This window comes from Arachis stenosperma, chromosome 3 (assembly GCF_014773155.1).
Source record: "Arachis stenosperma cultivar V10309 chromosome 3, arast.V10309.gnm1.PFL2, whole genome shotgun sequence".
NCBI classification, from domain to species: domain Eukaryota; kingdom Viridiplantae; phylum Streptophyta; class Magnoliopsida; order Fabales; family Fabaceae; genus Arachis; species Arachis stenosperma.
Window position 1 is genome coordinate 74,029,901 of NC_080379.1, and position 8,497 is coordinate 74,038,397.

At 33.2% G+C, this 8,497-nt stretch overlaps 1 long non-coding RNA gene across 1 annotated transcript; it reads right to left on the reverse strand.

The window, feature by feature from the left end:
* Positions 1 to 441: 441 nt before the first annotated feature.
* Positions 442 to 2,876, reverse strand: LOC130969954 (uncharacterized). The gene is made up of 4 exons (XR_009081966.1): positions 2,172 to 2,876; positions 1,559 to 1,647; positions 1,218 to 1,444; positions 442 to 721 (listed from the first exon to the last, which is right to left on the reverse strand). It is a non-coding gene; the product is annotated as an uncharacterized LOC130969954 (long non-coding RNA).
* Between the last annotated feature and the right edge of the window lie 5,621 nt (positions 2,877 to 8,497).

The following is an 8,497-nucleotide window of genomic DNA, read 5'->3' on the forward strand; positions in this document are numbered from 1 at the left end:
TTTATTTTATTATTAATTAAGAATTTCGAATGACTATTCATCTATTGTATATTAATGGTAATAGAGGAAAAACTCTATGGAAAAAGGGTGGTTCAATTCTATGCTGTTTTATAGGCAGTTAGAATACAGGTGTGGGCTAAGTAACTCAATGGATAGTTTTGGTCCTGTTGAAAATACCAGTGCAAGTGAAGACCCGTTGTTGATTGGAAACTGGAAACAGATATTCGAAAGAAACGTTTGCTTAATTACAGTATTGATTTCGGAATTTGTATATTTTGTGGTAATTGTGTTGAGTATTGTCCAACAAATTGTTTATCAATGACTGAAGAATATGAACTTTCAGTTTATGATCGTCATCCTAAATTTATGATAATCACAAAATAAGTCTAAAATTAAGAAATTCAAAAAATCTAAGATCATAAAATTTATATTATAAGCTGGATATATTTTTATTCATTATATGTAATAACGGGTAAAATCTATTTACAAAAAATACATAACACATCAAAATATTACATTTAGATAACTAAATTATATATATATATATTGCTATGGAAAATATTTTCTTCATATCATCCCCACTTTGTTCAGCACATCTCTAAATTAGCCTCAAAACAAAATTTGGCATCCTCACTGTGTTTAGCATATCCAATGATTTCCAGTGAAAAGCAACCCTGCATCATAGCCTCTGACTATCTTCCATGTCAGGAGGGAGAATAGACTGCAAAAATGTATATCATTCTCAAGTTAACTCTAACAACTTGGACAAACATACAAATGCAAAACAAAAAAAGTGTGGGTACCTAGGAAGCTTTAAGCTCAACAAAAATAGAAGAACACATGATTCTTTGGCAATGAAGGTTTTCAGCAAAGGTAAAATACTTAAAAAACTACATCCCCTCTACTGCATATATATTAACTTATTCCAACTTCTTTAGTTTGCATAAGAGTGATGCTAAAGTATATGTATTTAAGTCCATGACAGTTATAGAAGTCGGCAATAAGCACAAGAGACAATATGATGCCAAACAAGATTCTACACTCTTAAGTACTACATACAACAATCAAAGATGAAATAATCTACTGACTATATATATGGCACTAATAACCACAAGTAAAAGAAGACAAAGATGTCCTAAAGTATAACAAGCACAGAATCCACAAGACCACAACAATGGCTTTAATTAACAACTTCAAAATAATGTAATATGTAATACCTGCAGAGCCGCACCATTTGTAATAATTAATCCGATAACCTTTAATTGCTTTAGCTTTGGTAAAATTTGATCCAGGTAAAAGTCTGGAGAAGCAGAACTTGTAGTCTTAAATGAAGGAATTTCATTTTTTCTTCTCCTTTCCATCAGACCTTCTGGCAGAACTTAGATTGCTTTAGGCTATGAACTAATCAACATTGTAGATATAGGAAAAGCTATTGAACTTAGAGCTGAAAAAAATAGTAAGAAAACATAAATTGTCTATATGAATATATTATTAAGAAAATATTAATATATAAATCCCAATGGCACGGTAATGAATGCAGATAGTTAGCCACATATACCTAATTCCTTTTGAGCGAGTACTTTCTTGGATTTCCGGAATTATGAGAGTTGCATTTAAAAACCTAGCATCAGCAACCAGATCACAAATCTATAAAACCAAGAAAAATGTCAATGGTAGAAATGATCAATTAATTTACTCTTCATTAATAAGAAGATCAATATTAACTATACACAATTAATTAATTAATCAATTCTCTGTAGCATATGAACATGATAGGATCAAAGAAGAAATTAAAGCAGAGTGATGAGAATAAAGAGAAGAAGAGTTGCATAAAATTTTCCTTAATTCTGGTTTAGGAGTATGAGTCCCCATAAAATTTTCCTTAAGGATTTTCATGAGAAGAAGATTTAACTTGGATTTTTTGGAATATTCAACAAAAAAATCAGTCAATAATACTAAGATTATATTTACAGAACTGCATAAATTGTAGAAGTATTGTATATGAACATGATTTATGACAAAGTCTAATAGTGTTGTTTAACAGAGAGGCAAATATCATTCACAAATATCACCTAACTTAAGAATAAATCAAAACCAAATTCAAGTAACAATTTGAAGTTTCAATAATCCTAAATTACTAATCAGAATAAGTAAAAAAAAAAACAAGTAACCTGGCGATGACAACGGGCGAAGAGTGGTAGAGCAAGGCTTTGAGGGCTTTGAAGGCTTTAAAGCTATCAGATTTAAAATTATCAGATTACACCTTAATAAAACCCTAAAGCTCAATTTGCTTTTTAGCTTAGGAATTCGGTACATTGTTGGGTGAAGGGGTCAAAGGAAGAGGGAACAAACATTCCTGAGCACAAAGACAGCGACGGAATGGAGCAGCAGCTCCGACGGTGGCACGAACAGCCACGGCTCCCTCCGGTCACTACACAAACAGTGGCTACGGCAAGGGAGCAACGGCGAGGAAGGTACGAACGGCGGTAACTCCTCCCCCTGGGCCACTAGCCTATGTTCTCTTCTCCCTCTCTTCTTCAATGGCGACGTGACGGCGACACTGGACGATGACGGCGGCGATCTTGACGGCAGAGTGATGTGCGACGATCCCTCCACCGGCAGCGTGGATTGCGGTGGCCCCCTCTCTCTCTTGCATTTGGCTAGACAACATTCCTCTCTCTCTCAACGTCTCCTCCCTCTCCTTCTCTGTTCTGACAACAGCGACGGCGATATGCAACCCCGTCGGTGCCGTCACCTCCCTCTCTTCTCCCTGCTCCCTCTCTTTCTCTTTTCTTCCTTTCTTCCTTTCTTCCTTCCTTCCTTTCTTTCTTTCTTTCAAACCATGGGTGGGGGTGAGGGGTAAAGGTGAGTGGATAAGTTTGTGAGGGTTAGTGTGTGATTTAAATTTTAGGGTTAAGATTTGATAATTTTAATTAAATTAGGATATAAAATAATTTAAGATTTAATTTAATTTTTTAAAAATTATTTTAAAAATATTATCGAATTATCAATTTATTTACTGATTTTTAATTAAGTATTTTAATTTAAAATTTTAATATTTAAATTAAATTATATAAAATTTTTATTAATTTTTAGTTATTAATTTATTAAATAGTTTTAAGTTTTAAATAATTTTTTTATTTAAAGTTAATAGTATTTACTTAATTTTTTATTTATAATATTAAATTTAAAATTTTAATATTTAAAATAAATTATATAAATTATTATTAGTTTTTAATTATTAAAATTTTTAAATTTTAAATATATGAGAGATCTAAAATTATAAAAAATATATAAAAATTTTAATTAATTTATATTCAAAAGATCAAAATCTGATTTAGTTACAAAAATATTTTTTTAATAGTAATTAGAGTTTGAATTAGGGTTAGTACTAGAGTAGTTTAGAAATTTTAATAAAATTAAAAAGTAAAATAGTAATTAAAAATTAACTATAATTTATTTAAATTTTTTTAAAAATATAATATTTATTTGTCAATTTATTAATTAGTTTTAAGTTTTAAATTTTTTTAATTTAAAATTAATAGTATTCCACTTAATTTTTTATTTATAAAATTTTATTTAAAATGTTAATATTTAAAGTAAATCATATAAAATTTTTATTAATTTTTAATTATTAAAATTTTTAAATTCAAAATATATAAAATATTTAAAATTATAAAAAATATATAAAAACTGTGACCATAGACCGTTTTAGGTCACCCCAAAAACCGTGACCATAGACTTCTTTAGGTCACCCCAAAACCGTGACCATAGACTCCTTTTAGGTCACCCCAAAACCGTAACCATAGACCCTTTTAGGTCACCCCCCAAAACTGTGACCATAGACCCTTTCAGGTCACCCTTTCGAAAAACCGTGACCATAGACCCCTTTAGGTCACCTTTAGGTCACCCCCCAAAATCGTGACCATAGACCCCTTTAGGTCACCCCCCTAAATCGTGACCATAACCATAGACCCCTTTAGGTCACCCCCCTAAACCGTGACCATAGATCTCTTTAGGTCACCCTCTAAAATCGTGACCATAGACCCCTTTAGGTCACCCCCAAAATCGTGACCATATATTCCTTTAGGTCACCCCCCGAAAACTATGACCATAGACCTTTTTAGGTTACCCCTTTTTGAAAAACCGTGACCATAGATCCTTTTTGGTCACTGTAAAAAACCGTGACCATAGACTCCTTTTGGTCACCGCTAAAACCGTGATTATAGACCCTTTTAGGTCACCCCCCAAAACCGTAACCATAGACCCTTTTATGTCACCCTTTTTGAAAAAACCGTGACCATAGATCCTTTTTTGTCACTATAAAAAACCGTGACCATAAACCCCTTTAGGTCACCGCCCAAAACCATGACCATAGACCCCTTTAGGCCACCCTTTTTTAAAAACCCGTGACCATAGAGGGTCTATGGTCACGGTTTTTTACCTTGACCAAAAAATCCGTGGCCATAGACCCAAAATGTTGTAGTGTCAAGAGCTTTCTTCATGCTATTTACTTATGCTTTGATTTTACTCTTACATAAAGTGTTAGTTGATATGCCATTCATTTATATTGTTTTCTCACTTACATGTTGTAGCTATCATGTAGTTGGGAACCTCACTCTTATTTGGCATTAGCCCCCACCTATGTTCTATTTGCCTTGTATCTTTGTTTTTGGGCTTAATCTTCCATATTTTTCTCTCCTTTCAGGTTGGCCACCAAGAAGGGAAAGGAAAAACCTCAAAATGAGGCGACACGCAAGTCCTTCCGCACGACCTTTTGTAGAAGCTCATCTGTTGTGAAAACCCACCTTGGAGGAGTCCGACTTTCCGTACCCACTCATTGCTCATCTTTGAATGCACCAAGGACGGTGCAATATTTAAATGTAGGGAGGTCGAGGACCGACTTTTGTGGGTAACAATTTCTTTTTCCAACACCAATTCTTAATTTTCTTTGTTAGATAGTTATTGCATTGCATGCTAGGTTGCATGATAGTTAGAATTTGTACATATTTTACCACCTCTTTCTTACTAGGACTACTTGGTTAAAGTGATGATTTCTTCTCCAAGAAATTATTTGAGGGCACCCTACCAATTTGAATTACAAATTTTTTGTTGAACTTGCTTGAAGGAATTGATTTTGGAACATGGTTTTTGAGCTAAGAACACATAAGCATGTGAGTTTTGAGCCTAATTGTGTGTCTTATTCTCTTTTCATGATTGTAATCTTTGATTTGTTTGATTCTTTATGTCCATTATTTAATATATGAAGCATTTATATGATTGAGGCCATCATTTCAATAGCTCACTTACGCAAATAGCCTTACCTTTTAGCTACCATTGTTAGCCAATTTTGAGCCTATGTTAATCCCCTTTGTTCTTAATTTTAGCACATCACTACCCCTAAGTGAAAAATAATATATGTCCTTAATTTGGATCTTTGATTAGCTTAGACTAATGAGTGTGTGTATCATCTAAGTGTGGAAAAACTTGAGAACTTTGGTAGAGATAAAAAGTGTATGTTTATATTTTTGTTGAGGTCTTGGGAATCGGATACACACTCATGTATTAATTATGTAAACCATATGCATTGACACTCTTGTATACACTTTAGTATGAAAAAAATGGAAAAAACAAAAGAAAAATAAAAAGAAAAAAACATAAAAAAAGAGAGAAAAAGTGTTGTGAATCAAAAAGAGAATGCATGAGTGTGTGAAAAAGTGAAAAATGGGTAGTTAGGTTTGTATTAGAATTGTATAGGTTGTTGTATGTGTTAGGTGAGAGCTTAGGTTAATCAAAGATTCAAATTTCAAGTTCAGTTGACCATATGCATCCTTACTTTTACCCTAACCCCATTACAACCTATGAATAAGTCCTCATGATAAATGTATGCATACATTGAATAATTGTTGATTGTTAGATGAAAAATAAGTCTTGAAAAGCATGATTAGAGGAGAATTGAGTGAATCAACCCTATACACTTGAGCGACTAGAGTGGATACACTTCCGGTGAGGGTTCGATGCTTAATTCCTTGTTCCCTGCTTTCACGAGCTTTCTTTTTGCAAGGTTGTTTATACTTCATTTTGATATTAGAATTGGTGGGATTCATGAATCATCATACTATGTTAGCCCTACGTGTTCATATGTGTTCTTGGAGGTCGATTCACTTCTAACCAAGTAGGTAGAAGCATTTTTCATTTAGTTGCATTCATGTAGATAGATTGCATTAAATAAATGTTCATACTCCCTTTTCTTGTCCTTCTTTATTCTTAGCATGGGGACATGCTTGGTTTAAGTGTGGGGAGGTTTGATAAACCCCAATTTGATGGTTTATCTTGTGTTGAATTTAGGAGATTTTATTAACTTATCTCACATTTATTCACTAAAATAACATAGTTTTGAAATTCTCCCTAATTTGTGCTTAAGAGTGAAAATATACTTTTTAGGCCTTAAAATTGTTAAATTTAATTCACTTTAATTCCATTCGATGCCTTGATATGTTTGTTGAGTGATCTTAGGATTTATAAGGCAAGAATTGGATGGAAGAAGTGAAGTAAAAAACATGCAAAGTGGAGATCTCATGAAGAAATGAGCATTTGGAGGATTCAAGACCACGCGCACGCGTCATTTACATGTACGCGTGAGTAGGAAGTTTGCAAGGCCACGCTTATGCGTCACCCACGCGTACGCGTGAGAGAAAATTTTGCCAAGCGATGCGCATACGTCACCCACGCGTATGCATGACACGGGTCACGTGACATCATTAAAGTGAATACGCTGGGGGCGATTTCTGAGTTGGAGGAGGCCCAAATCCAACTTATTTCTGATGCTTTTGAACACAAGGATTGGAGGGGAATGAACCAAGTAGTCATAGTTTAGTTTTTCATCATGTTTTAAGTTAGAATTCTAGAGAGAAAAGCTCTCCATTATCTCTAGAATTTAGGGTAGTTTAGGTCAAGTTTTCTTAGATCCAAGTTTTATATCCTGTTTTTAGTTCAACTCTCTTTATATTTTATTGTTCTATTGTCTTAATATTCTTAGTTTCTCTTGTTATTTTCTTTACTTGGTTGATTTTGTGCTTATGAATTCTTGTAGATTTTGATTTTCTTTTAATGCAATTTCATGTTTTCATGTCTTTTTATGTTTATCTTATTTGTTATTGTTGATCCCTTGTTTATGTTAGTTATGGTTTCATTAATTCTTGCAATTTTTTATGTTTACTTTTATTGTACTCTAAGTGTTTGATAAAATGTTTTCACTAATTATAGAGTAGTTTTCTATACTCTTGGCCTAGGCTAACGGAATTGAGTGACCTTGAGTCATTGGGTCTAATTGGATTGGTAATTTGGGAACCCTTATTGGTCAATTTGATACCCATTAACACTAGCTTACTACTAAGTCAATTAGTAGCTAGGTTTGAAACTTATGGGTTGATGTTGATCAAGCCTATTTGACATACTTCAAGTATAGAAGTAGACTTGATGGGTTTGATCCCTCATAATTGTCAATATATGGTTGTTAGACAAGGATGGTGATCTCAATTTCTATGCCTTAGCCAAGAGTTCTTTTCCTTTCCTTTATTAGTTAATTGTCATTTACTTTCTTATTATTTACTCTTCTTGTCAATCACCAAATCAAACCCCCGTTGTTCCTTTATAGACAATAATTAAGCACTTCATTGAAATTTCTTGAGAGACGACCTGAGGTTCAAATACTTCGGTTTATTTTATTGGGGTTTGTACTTGTGACAAACAAATTTAAGCTTTGATGGAGGATTACTTGTCGGTTGGGAACTATACTTCGACGATATTATTTATGTGAAATTTCTAACTGATGAAAATCCTAACATCAGACAGCAGTGTGAATGTTAGTTTAGAAATTCCCTAAGTTAGATTACCCCATTTTGTTATGGTTTTAAATTTACTTATGTTTTAAGCTTGAATCTCTTGATGGATATGAAGCTCTAGGATTGCCTCTGGCATCCAGGAGTCTTATATCTTACATTACTGGGCGCTGTTACCATACTGAGAACCTCCAGTTCTCATTCCATACTTTGTTGTTATTTTTCAGATGCAGGTCGCAACCCATCTCGGTGTATTTCTTGATGGTGACAAAGCGGATGACCTTATTTCATTTTGTTGTCATTTTGGGTTATTTTGACTAGTTATCTCATTTTTGTATTTATATTTTGCCTTAGAGGTTTACTTCGAGAGAGATATTCTGTATATGTTGTTTTAAGTTCAAAATTATGTTTTTCTGTATATAACTAGTTAGCCTAAACTCCGCGGGTTGAGGCTAGTTCCTATGACTATTATACTCTCTTATACACTTATATTTTGTTGTGTTATATCTATATCTCGAGCTTTAAGTTTGTAGCTTCGTGTGAACGCTTTCCGCTTTTGACACTTAGTTTTTTTAGCTTAATTCTTCATTGGGGTTCTAGAATTATTAATTCCTTTCTATATATTTATTTATGTATAAGCCTTAGGATTGTCGTAA